A 9,047-nucleotide genomic window follows, 5' to 3' on the forward strand; every position below is an offset into this window, starting at 1 on the left:
ATACTATTGGTACACCAGGAAACCAAGTCAGTCATTGACAGTGGAAGTGTATTTTGGCTTTAGAATGAGTCTGTGTGAAAGACTAAAATATATCCTAATAGTTTGTTTCGGAGCAAAGAATAAGAACAAGGAAACTGAATGGCATCCAAGGGTAACTCTTATCTAGATAAAGGGCGACTTCCATGGACCTCCTCAGGCAGTTTCTGCACAAAGAACTGGTCTAGGCACCTCTAAGTGCTTGTGTCACAACTGCCCCTCCAAATCACGGACATATGGTCCCAGGTGTGTTGGAGTCATAGGAGAATTGACTAGACCACCTCCAAGCCAGAGCACGCATGGGCATGGTCACAGAGCATGAGATGAATCTATTCAGGTCACCTAAGAATTCCTGTTGTATTCCACTTGGGTTAGACAGTAGCATCCATTGGTCTTTGGACAGAAAAGGAGAGCTCATCTCTTCCATCAGAAAGTTTATGGCCCAGATGGACTGATGTTGGAGCCCATTAAAGATGCCCAGCTGGAGGGTCCCCTTTTCCCTTCAGTCTCTACCTGGATCTGTGAACTCAAAGGAAAGATGAGAAAACAAAGATGTCACTAGCACCCACCACCATCTAAAAAGATAGAAGTCAGTGATAGGGCAGAGTGAGATCAAGTGTACCCCAAGTCAGATCTACCCTAGAGTCTAAAACTTAGCTGCAGAATTCTTGGAGGGTTGGGATGGTATGGTGTACATCAGGAGGAACATGGCAAGGCAATGCTGGGTGGCAACCTTCATCAAGATTGACTGCAAGCCCAGCAGAGGCTACCCCAAAATGTAGATGGGTCTTGGGCCCTAAAAGAAGGAAGACCATTTTCCTCTTAATTGGACCACCCTACCTCATTTCTGCACTGAACCCCTGGCTTTTGATGAGTGGGCTCTGGACTTCATGTATCTGCTAAGAGCTTGTAGTATAAAAGCCAAAGCTGTCTCATAGGGCCTTGTGATATGTTTCAATGGGTCATTCATGAGTTCAGAACCTAACTCAACATAGAGAATGTCTGCATGCCAGAACACACAAAGAACATTGTCAGTGTGTCAGATTTTCTTTACATCTGGGGATACACAGACAAACAAGTCAGGAGCCTTAACTCCAATCACCAAGCAGAGTCAGTGAGCATAGGAAACTCCACAGATAGCAGTTATGTTGGGGAAATATGTGCATAGCAAATACAAGAGCCCAGAATGGCCCCCAAATGGGCTTTGAGTCACTGATAACACCTAGGTGAGAGGAAGCTCAGAAGGAAAGGAATTTGGAGGACATGTGTCCCCCAGGCCCTGTCCCATCCACTGCTCTTCTTTCTCCTCATGGTCCGTCTAGTCTGCAGCTTTACTGACAGTCAATATCCCATGGACCCCCACATCTCTCCAGCAGCCTTGCTCTCAAGTCCTTTGCAACTTTCAGTCTACCTCCACCTTGTGAAAAACTGTCCTACAGTTCTGACCAGGAGAGGAGGTCCTGGGTCAAAGGTCAACTGAAGCACTCACTGACAAGCAGCCAGTGGCAGCTAGGATTGGGCTACACATAAGGGGCCCGCACCCACCCGAGTTCTGGGATTCCATGGCTTTTGTCTGGAAGGTGGAAACAGAATGTTTGAAACTATAGTGAACACAGGTGAGGCTGGGAGACAGGAGCTGGTGCTAGGAGTAGGTACAGGGGAAATAAAACAAGGTGTGGAGACTTCCCCACATACACGCCAAAGCCAAGGAAAAAGAAACAGGGGCCTAGGCCAAGATGGGCATCGGTCCAGCAGGCTATGGTCTCTAATGTGGGCAAGGCTGGGGTGCGGCAGTATGACTGAGGGACAAAGCTCAAGAAAGAAAAAGTCGGGGTGTGGGGGGACAGAAAGTCAGAGAGCTGAAGCCTTTCACTGAGACCCATGCTTCAGGCCATAGGGCCTTCCTTCTTCTAACTACACTCTAAAAACCTGCAAATGGTCAAATACATTTCTCTTCTGAGATCAACACAAAGAGCTAATTTTTATTTGGTAAACAAAGAGATTTCCAATTTCTCTCCCCTCCATATCATAAACCCATGGATTTTTAAACAAAAAATAGGCAAGAGTGATACAGGTTCAGGATCAAGGCCTGGCCTCTGGACAAGTACCAGGTTCTGGTTTAGCACATCCACATCATCTATGAACGTCAGAGATGAGTGACACAGGCCATTCTAAAGGACCATATCCCAACCGAGAGCCAGCCTCCTTCTGACAGCCTATCCTGGTTCTGTACCTCCACACCTTCCTAAACACACTTGTGGCCACCTCAGTGGCTCTTCATAACGACTGAACTCCATGGCTGTCTCAAGCAGAGACCATGTGTCCAGTCAGCCTGGAGCATCAAGCTGACTACTTCTCTTCTTCTCCCCCTCCTCTTCTTCCTCCTCTTCCTCCTCCTCCTCTTCCTCCTCCTCCTCCTTCTTCTTCTTCTTTGCTTTTTCGAGACAGGATTTCTCTATATAGCCCAAGCTGTCCTGGAACTCACTCAGTAGACCAGGCTAGACTTGAAATCAGAAATCCACCTGCCTCTGCCTCCCAAGTGCTGGGATTGAAGACATGCACCACCACTGTCCAGCTATGATTTCTTATCCAAGGCTTGTGAATGACAGTGCCTCTTTACCTCAGATGAGTAAAATGTTGGGTTAGGATCATTGTGGGGTTGCTTCATCTAAGGCTGTTCCCAGTGCATGGGAATCACCATCTTCCTGTTCTCGGGCTTCCAGAAGACTGGCCTTCCTTTCTTCCTTTTCCTGAGATCTGGAAGGAGGTTCTACACATTCACCTTTCTCATCTTTGATAAGGGGTTTGTACCTTTCAAGTCCAGGAAGTCACAGAGGTAGAAGGGTAAGGCAAGAAACCATGTGACAAAGGATCAGGGAGCAATGTTGGAAATGCTGTGGCTGCTCAGGAGGAAAACATGAGGGAACCCAGTCCTGAGCTGTCCTGAGACTCCAGCCCCAGCAGGACCCTAGTAGGCTCTGGGCAGGCAGGGCCTTATCCCAGCCGTGACTTCTCTAGCTGTACAGAGTTCATTTGTGTCAACTTCTCTAAGGACAAAGGCAACCTTGTGAGCTGCTAACTGAGTAGGTCGTGTTGAACAACCCCAAAGATCCCATCTAAAAGGAAAGCCCTAAAAAAAAGAAGGGGCAGGGCTGGGGCTGGTAGAGTGTTTGTCTGGTATATATGAAGCCATGGGTTCCAGGCCTAGAACATCAAAAACCAAATGTGGAGGCACACACCTGTCCTTTCAGCACCTGAGGTAGGTAGATCATAAATAAACTCAAGGTCTTAACCACACAGCAAGTTTAAAGACATCTTGAGCTTCATGAAAACAGTGTCTGGAAAGAAGATAGGGAGAGAGAGAGAGAGAGAGAGGAGAGAAGAAGAAGAAGAAGAAGAAGAAGAAGAAGAAGAAGAAGAAGAAGAAGAAGAAGAAAAAGAAAAAGAAGAAGAAGAAGAAGGAGGAGAAGGAGGAGGAGGAGGAGGAGGAGGAGAAGAAGGAGAAGAAGGAGAAGAAGGAGAAGAAGAAGAAGAAGAAAAAGAAGAAGAAGAAGAAGAAGAAGAAGAAGAAGAAGAAGAAGAAGAAGAAGAAGAAGAAGAAGAAGAAGGAAGAGGAGGAGGAGGGGGAGGAAGGAGGAGAGAAGAAGAGGAGGAGGAGAAGAAGAAGAAGGAGGAGGAGGAGGAGGGGGAGGAAGAGGAGGGGAGGAAGAGGAGGAGGAGGGAGGGGGAGAGGGAGAAGGAGGAGGAAGAGGAGGAGGAAGAGAGAAGAAGAAGAGGAGGAGAGAAGAAGAGGAGGAGGAGGAGGAGGGGGAGGGGGAAGGTGAGGGGAGAGGGAGAGAGGAGAAGAGGAAGAAAGGGAAGGAAAGTGAGAAAGAGAGGAGGGAGAGAGGGGGAAGAAAAAATAGAGAGGGAAGAAAAGAGGGAGAGAGAGGGAGAGAGGTAAGGAAGGAGGGAGAGAAGGAGAGAGAAAGAGGGAGGACTCATAATGTGTTGCCCACTATGCCGAGGGTTTACTGTATTTCCAAATCAGCTAAGGTGTGTCCCTCGGGACCCAGAAGCCTGGACCAGGCCTCTCCCCCAGATTCCTGCTTCCTGCAGAGCTCAGTGCAATGGCTCAGAACCACTGATTTGCTCAACAGCTGCTACCATGCATGTTCTCACTCAGCCTTTGTCAGTGGGTTTGGCAGGTGGCATTGAAAGAACACAACACACACTGTCATCCCCAAGGAACTTGGAACAAAAGGGGAGCTTTAAATGTGTATGGGGCAGTGACAGGTTCACAACACTAAGCCAAAACAAAGACAATAAAAGTGCCATTGGTGTCCCTGAGCTAAAGGGCAGCAGGGCCATAATGGGATTCTTATGTGTGGCCAGTGAAGGGGCAAACCACAGAGAATGGCCTCTGCTAAGCTCGCTGACTGACAAACCACAGTGGATGGCCTCCACCTAAGCTCACTGACACTGGGTGAGTTCTTTGAGTGGAGGGATCATTTCAGTTTTATTTCCTGCTTCCTCATTACAGCCCCAGGCCAGAGAGCTACAGAGGTGTGTGTGTGTGTGTGTGTGTGTGTGTGTGTGTGTGTGTGTGTGTGTGTGTTCATGCATGTTGTCATATAGTGAATCACAGCACAAATGACTAACACAAGCCTATCTTGGTGGACACAGTTAGACAAGCACATGTTCTTCACTGACTTGAAGGTCACCATGCTGGTGGTTCTGATAGGACAGTGTCAGCCTCCAGGAGAAGCAAGCAGGGGCAGAGCAGGAGGAAGCACTCTTTCACAAAGTGATCTCCATGGCTTCTAGTGCATCCCCAGGCAAACAGCCTGGACTCTGCCAAGGGGCTCTGGTGATACGGTCTGCCCTGTGTCTCAAGGGCCAGGGACAAAGGGACCTTTCTCACCCAAGCAGAAGGGACCACTAAGAGTCCTCGCCTCTGATTCTGGTCCCACATAGAAAGCTGGTGCCTTCTTCTCCAGCTCCTGCACAGCCTCCTGTCCACCTCACTCTCTTCATACTTCCTTCATCTCTCACGCCATGCTGCTGCAGCCTACATCCAACATGCACTCATTCCTGTCCTACCCAGAAGTTCCCCCCCCCACCTCTGCTCACCCAGCATGACCTCAAACGGCAGCTGGGGAAGTCTTGTCAATGCTATCACCTCCCTGCACCCTGTATCTCGTGGAACAGTCCCATGTGCCCTGGGCAGGCAGGACTTTAGGGTGCAGCAGTACAACCGTCTTACAGAGAAAGAAAAGAGGCTCAAAGAGGGGACTCGACCTTCCTAAGATAATGATCAAGAAGTGAGGACAACGGGGTATGACTGTGACATCACTGCCCCTCCCTGATGGGGGTGGGATTGCTTAGGCCAAAGCAATCTGACATCATTTTCAAAACCTCCTACAATGCGCTAGCAAACACTGATAATATAAACAGAAAAATAGTGGCAGACAAGGACATCGGAGCTGGAGAGACAGAGCAAAGACTTGAGACATGCCAGGAGCTTTCCCCATAAGCACCCCATTAGGCCTGCCCATCCCCACCCTTTCCACCACCTGCTAGAGGGACTTAGCTACTAAAGATCAACTAGGATTGTGGCCGTGAGCCTCCTAGCAATCAAAGCAAAGATGGAAACAAGGTATCTATCGAGGTTGGAGATAAAGTTCACTTGAGAGTATGTTTGCCTGGGGTGAAGACGCTCAAGGCTTGAGCCCTGCACACAAGGGGGCTGAGGAAGGGTGTGCATCCCTATAACCTCAGCACTCCGAGTTAAAGGCAGGAAGATCTGAAGTTTAAGGTCTTCCTTAAGGTCATAACAAGTTCAAGGCCAGCTGGAATACATGTGACCCTGTCTCAAGTGTGTGTGTGTGTGTGTGTGTGTGTGTCCATAAAGCTTAACCCATCTCTTGGATCTTAGATGCATTCCTGTTCCTGGGGCTGAAACCTCCTCTCAGAACTTAGAGTCTACTTAATGAACATTTCTTGTTTTCCAAGGAGGAAACAGGCTGCAATGTTGCATGCCCTCTCCAGACCCCTAGTCAAAGTCACCCCACCCCACCTGCTTCCTTCCTGCAAGCTTCTGTTGGTTTTTTTTATCACCTAGAGTAAGCCCTGCCAGTCTTAAGAAATCCAGTAGGAATTTGGAGATAAGACAGTGGCCCAAAGGGCCTAATTTTTCTACCCTTGCTTCCTGGTTGGACAGAGAATTGCCTTGATATTTATTACCTGTAGCCCAGAGGTTAAGAGGGTTTTTCCCCAGTGACAGACTAGATACAAGTTGCCTCCTCCATGTCCTTCTGGAAGCTGCCTTCGTTGGACAAGAGACGCTAACCCTGGAAAGCCATTCGAGCTAGCTTCATTCCTCTAGGATGTTAAACATAACAGCTGTCAGAAGGGTGAGGTTGCTCAGAGCTGATTATGCCATACTCAGAGGCCACTGAGCTGTTCTGGGTGCCTGTAAGACTCTCCAGGGAGATGCCTGAGCTTAAAAGCATATAGATTCTGATTCCCCGAGCTTGACACAAGGAGAGCTGCAGAGAGCACTGCCTGTGGGCTGTAAAGCTCCCAGCAATCAGGATGTCTGCCCAGGATTTGTCTTTTCAAATATGCTTGGTTTATTCACACAAACACTCCTTATAACATCTTGCTGACATAAAAGTTAAACAGACATCTCATCAAGTGAGGGACATCAAGTGAGAAATGCTACTGCAGGTTTCTCCATGGGGAATCTCCCATGAGGACTGAGGACGCTTTGGTAACTTGCAGACTGAACCTACATCTACCATGAAGTCCTTCAACTGTGGCGGGCTGGGAGGATGGCACTGACAGATGTTCAGGAGGTCCTTGGGAGCATAGGCCAATGACTAGTGCTAACAGGTCAGCCTGTGTGGCCAGCAACAGTGCAGGAAGTTCAATGGTCACGGAGGTCAGGGCCATACACAGAGTCTCAAGTCTTCTAGCAGACAGGCAACACAGAGGCTGGAGAAACTGTCTGAGAGCACAGCAATGTGGTCCTAGAGACCATCCCCAAGTTCTTATTTGTGTATCACTTCATTGGGTGAAAACTTTGTACTACCAGGGCTCACAGCTTGGGGCTGGTTCACTTCATCAACACCACTTGGGGTTAGCTCATTAGCATATCAAGGCCTGTTCTGGTCTAGGCTTTGGATCTGGGCTCTACAGTGGCCTGTAGAGTCTTGCTTTTGAGGGCCAGCTCTTACTAGAACTACCCAGTGGCAAGCTTAGGCATCATGTTATTTCACAACAAATAGAATAGCTTTTGAGTTACTTACTTAAGTAATAGTTACTTAAGTTCCTAACAAGGGCCCAAGATGCCTTTGCTTAGTGTTTGCTTAAAATGTCTAGATTAGTGGTCTACTGAAATCAAATATACATACATATATATATATATATATATATATATATATATATTAGTTCAAGAGATAAAAAATTACTTGTTTGGTTGTTGGAGGGAAGACTGGAGAGAGGGCTCAGCAGTTAAGAGCATTGACTGCTCTTCCAGGGGACCCAGGTTCAACTCCCAGCAACCACATGGCACCTCACAGTTGTCTATAACTCCAAGATCTGGCACCCTTGCACAGATATACATGCTGGCAAAATATCAATACACATAAAATAAAAATAATAAATAAATTATTGTTTCAAAAAAAGAGTAAAAGAGTTACTTGTTAGGTCTCAAACCTGGGACAAACTGCTAACTGGGGTGCCCATTAACATACCAAAGCAGATGCTGGCCACCAGGTTCTCCTAGCATCCCACAGTCTCTACCTAGTACAGGGTCCTCTTAGGTGGCATATCCTGTGCCCTACCCTAAACTCTGCAGCTCAGATATGAGGCAGGGCTTCCCTTTTCCCAGCTCCTCTGGCTCCTATATTACTTAGCCATCTTGGCTATCTGTTGTATATTTGAATTTTATGATGTTCTTTGGCCCCTGATCACCAAAATCTGCTTTTGCTATAGTTACTCTGTTTTTCTACCAGTTGCTATTAAATTCTTGCTGCACCTAGTTTATAAATTAAATTCTATCCCAAGTAGTCATGTATAGGGAAAACACAGTCCACCTTTGGGATTGGTGGACTCTACTGGGGTCTTGAAACACATCATTCATGGATAAGGGGGCTACTGAACACTGTTGGGGCTCCAATGTAGTGCTGCCTTATAGCTCATAGCGGACTCTGGGCTTAATTCAGTAGCACTGAAGACCCTAGTAGGTTTTTAAGAAGCAGGTAGTAAGAAGAAAGAAAAAGATATTGTTAGGTCTCAGGCAATGCATATGTCTAGAAATGAACCTAAGGTGGGCAATAGAAGGAGTTCAGGGGTTAAATAAAAGCCAGCATTCCTCAGGAACTTGACAAACAGATTCTTGTCCCACAAAAGGAATCATTTTCCTGGCTTCTGGCAGAAGGGACATATAGCTTTCCACTGACATATACCTGTGGTTACATATAAAAAAAAGTCTATACTGGCCTCAGAATCCCTCCATCACTACTCACAAGTACCTATTATACATTTCAAAGCCTCCACACTAGCATCCTTCCAACCTGTCTCTACCTTCCACCACCAGACCTGCTCCAGCTCATGGCTTCCCTTCCTGTGACTATTCAGCCTCCTTACAACCCACTATTCTCTATTATTCCTGCCCTTGCTCTCTTGTATCTCTACCATCATCTCTCTTCTCTCATAGAAAGTATAAGGGCTAAAGCTAATCTGTAAACCCATTTGCCCAAGGACAGACACATTCCTGGAATGCTGAGCTGTTGTTCATGTAAGATAACAAGTCATGTGGTTTCACTTCAGTGAACCAGGTTGTTTGCCCCAACTGCATAGGTTGTGCTTGATCACATGGAGGCAGGAGGTGTAGGCAGAAAGTATGGGAGGATGTATGCGTGTCCCCGATTGGACAGAGGTGGAAAGTACCATGGCCTTCTGGGTTCTGCCTTTATGAGCACCTGACTAACCTAATTTGGCGCCATTTTCTAGGAATTCTCGGT

The sequence above is a fragment of the Mus caroli genome, unplaced genomic scaffold (assembly GCF_978045245.1).
Source record: "Mus caroli unplaced genomic scaffold, Mus_caroli_1 scaffold_8, whole genome shotgun sequence".
In the NCBI taxonomy this organism is placed as follows: Eukaryota; Metazoa; Chordata; class Mammalia; order Rodentia; family Muridae; genus Mus; species Mus caroli.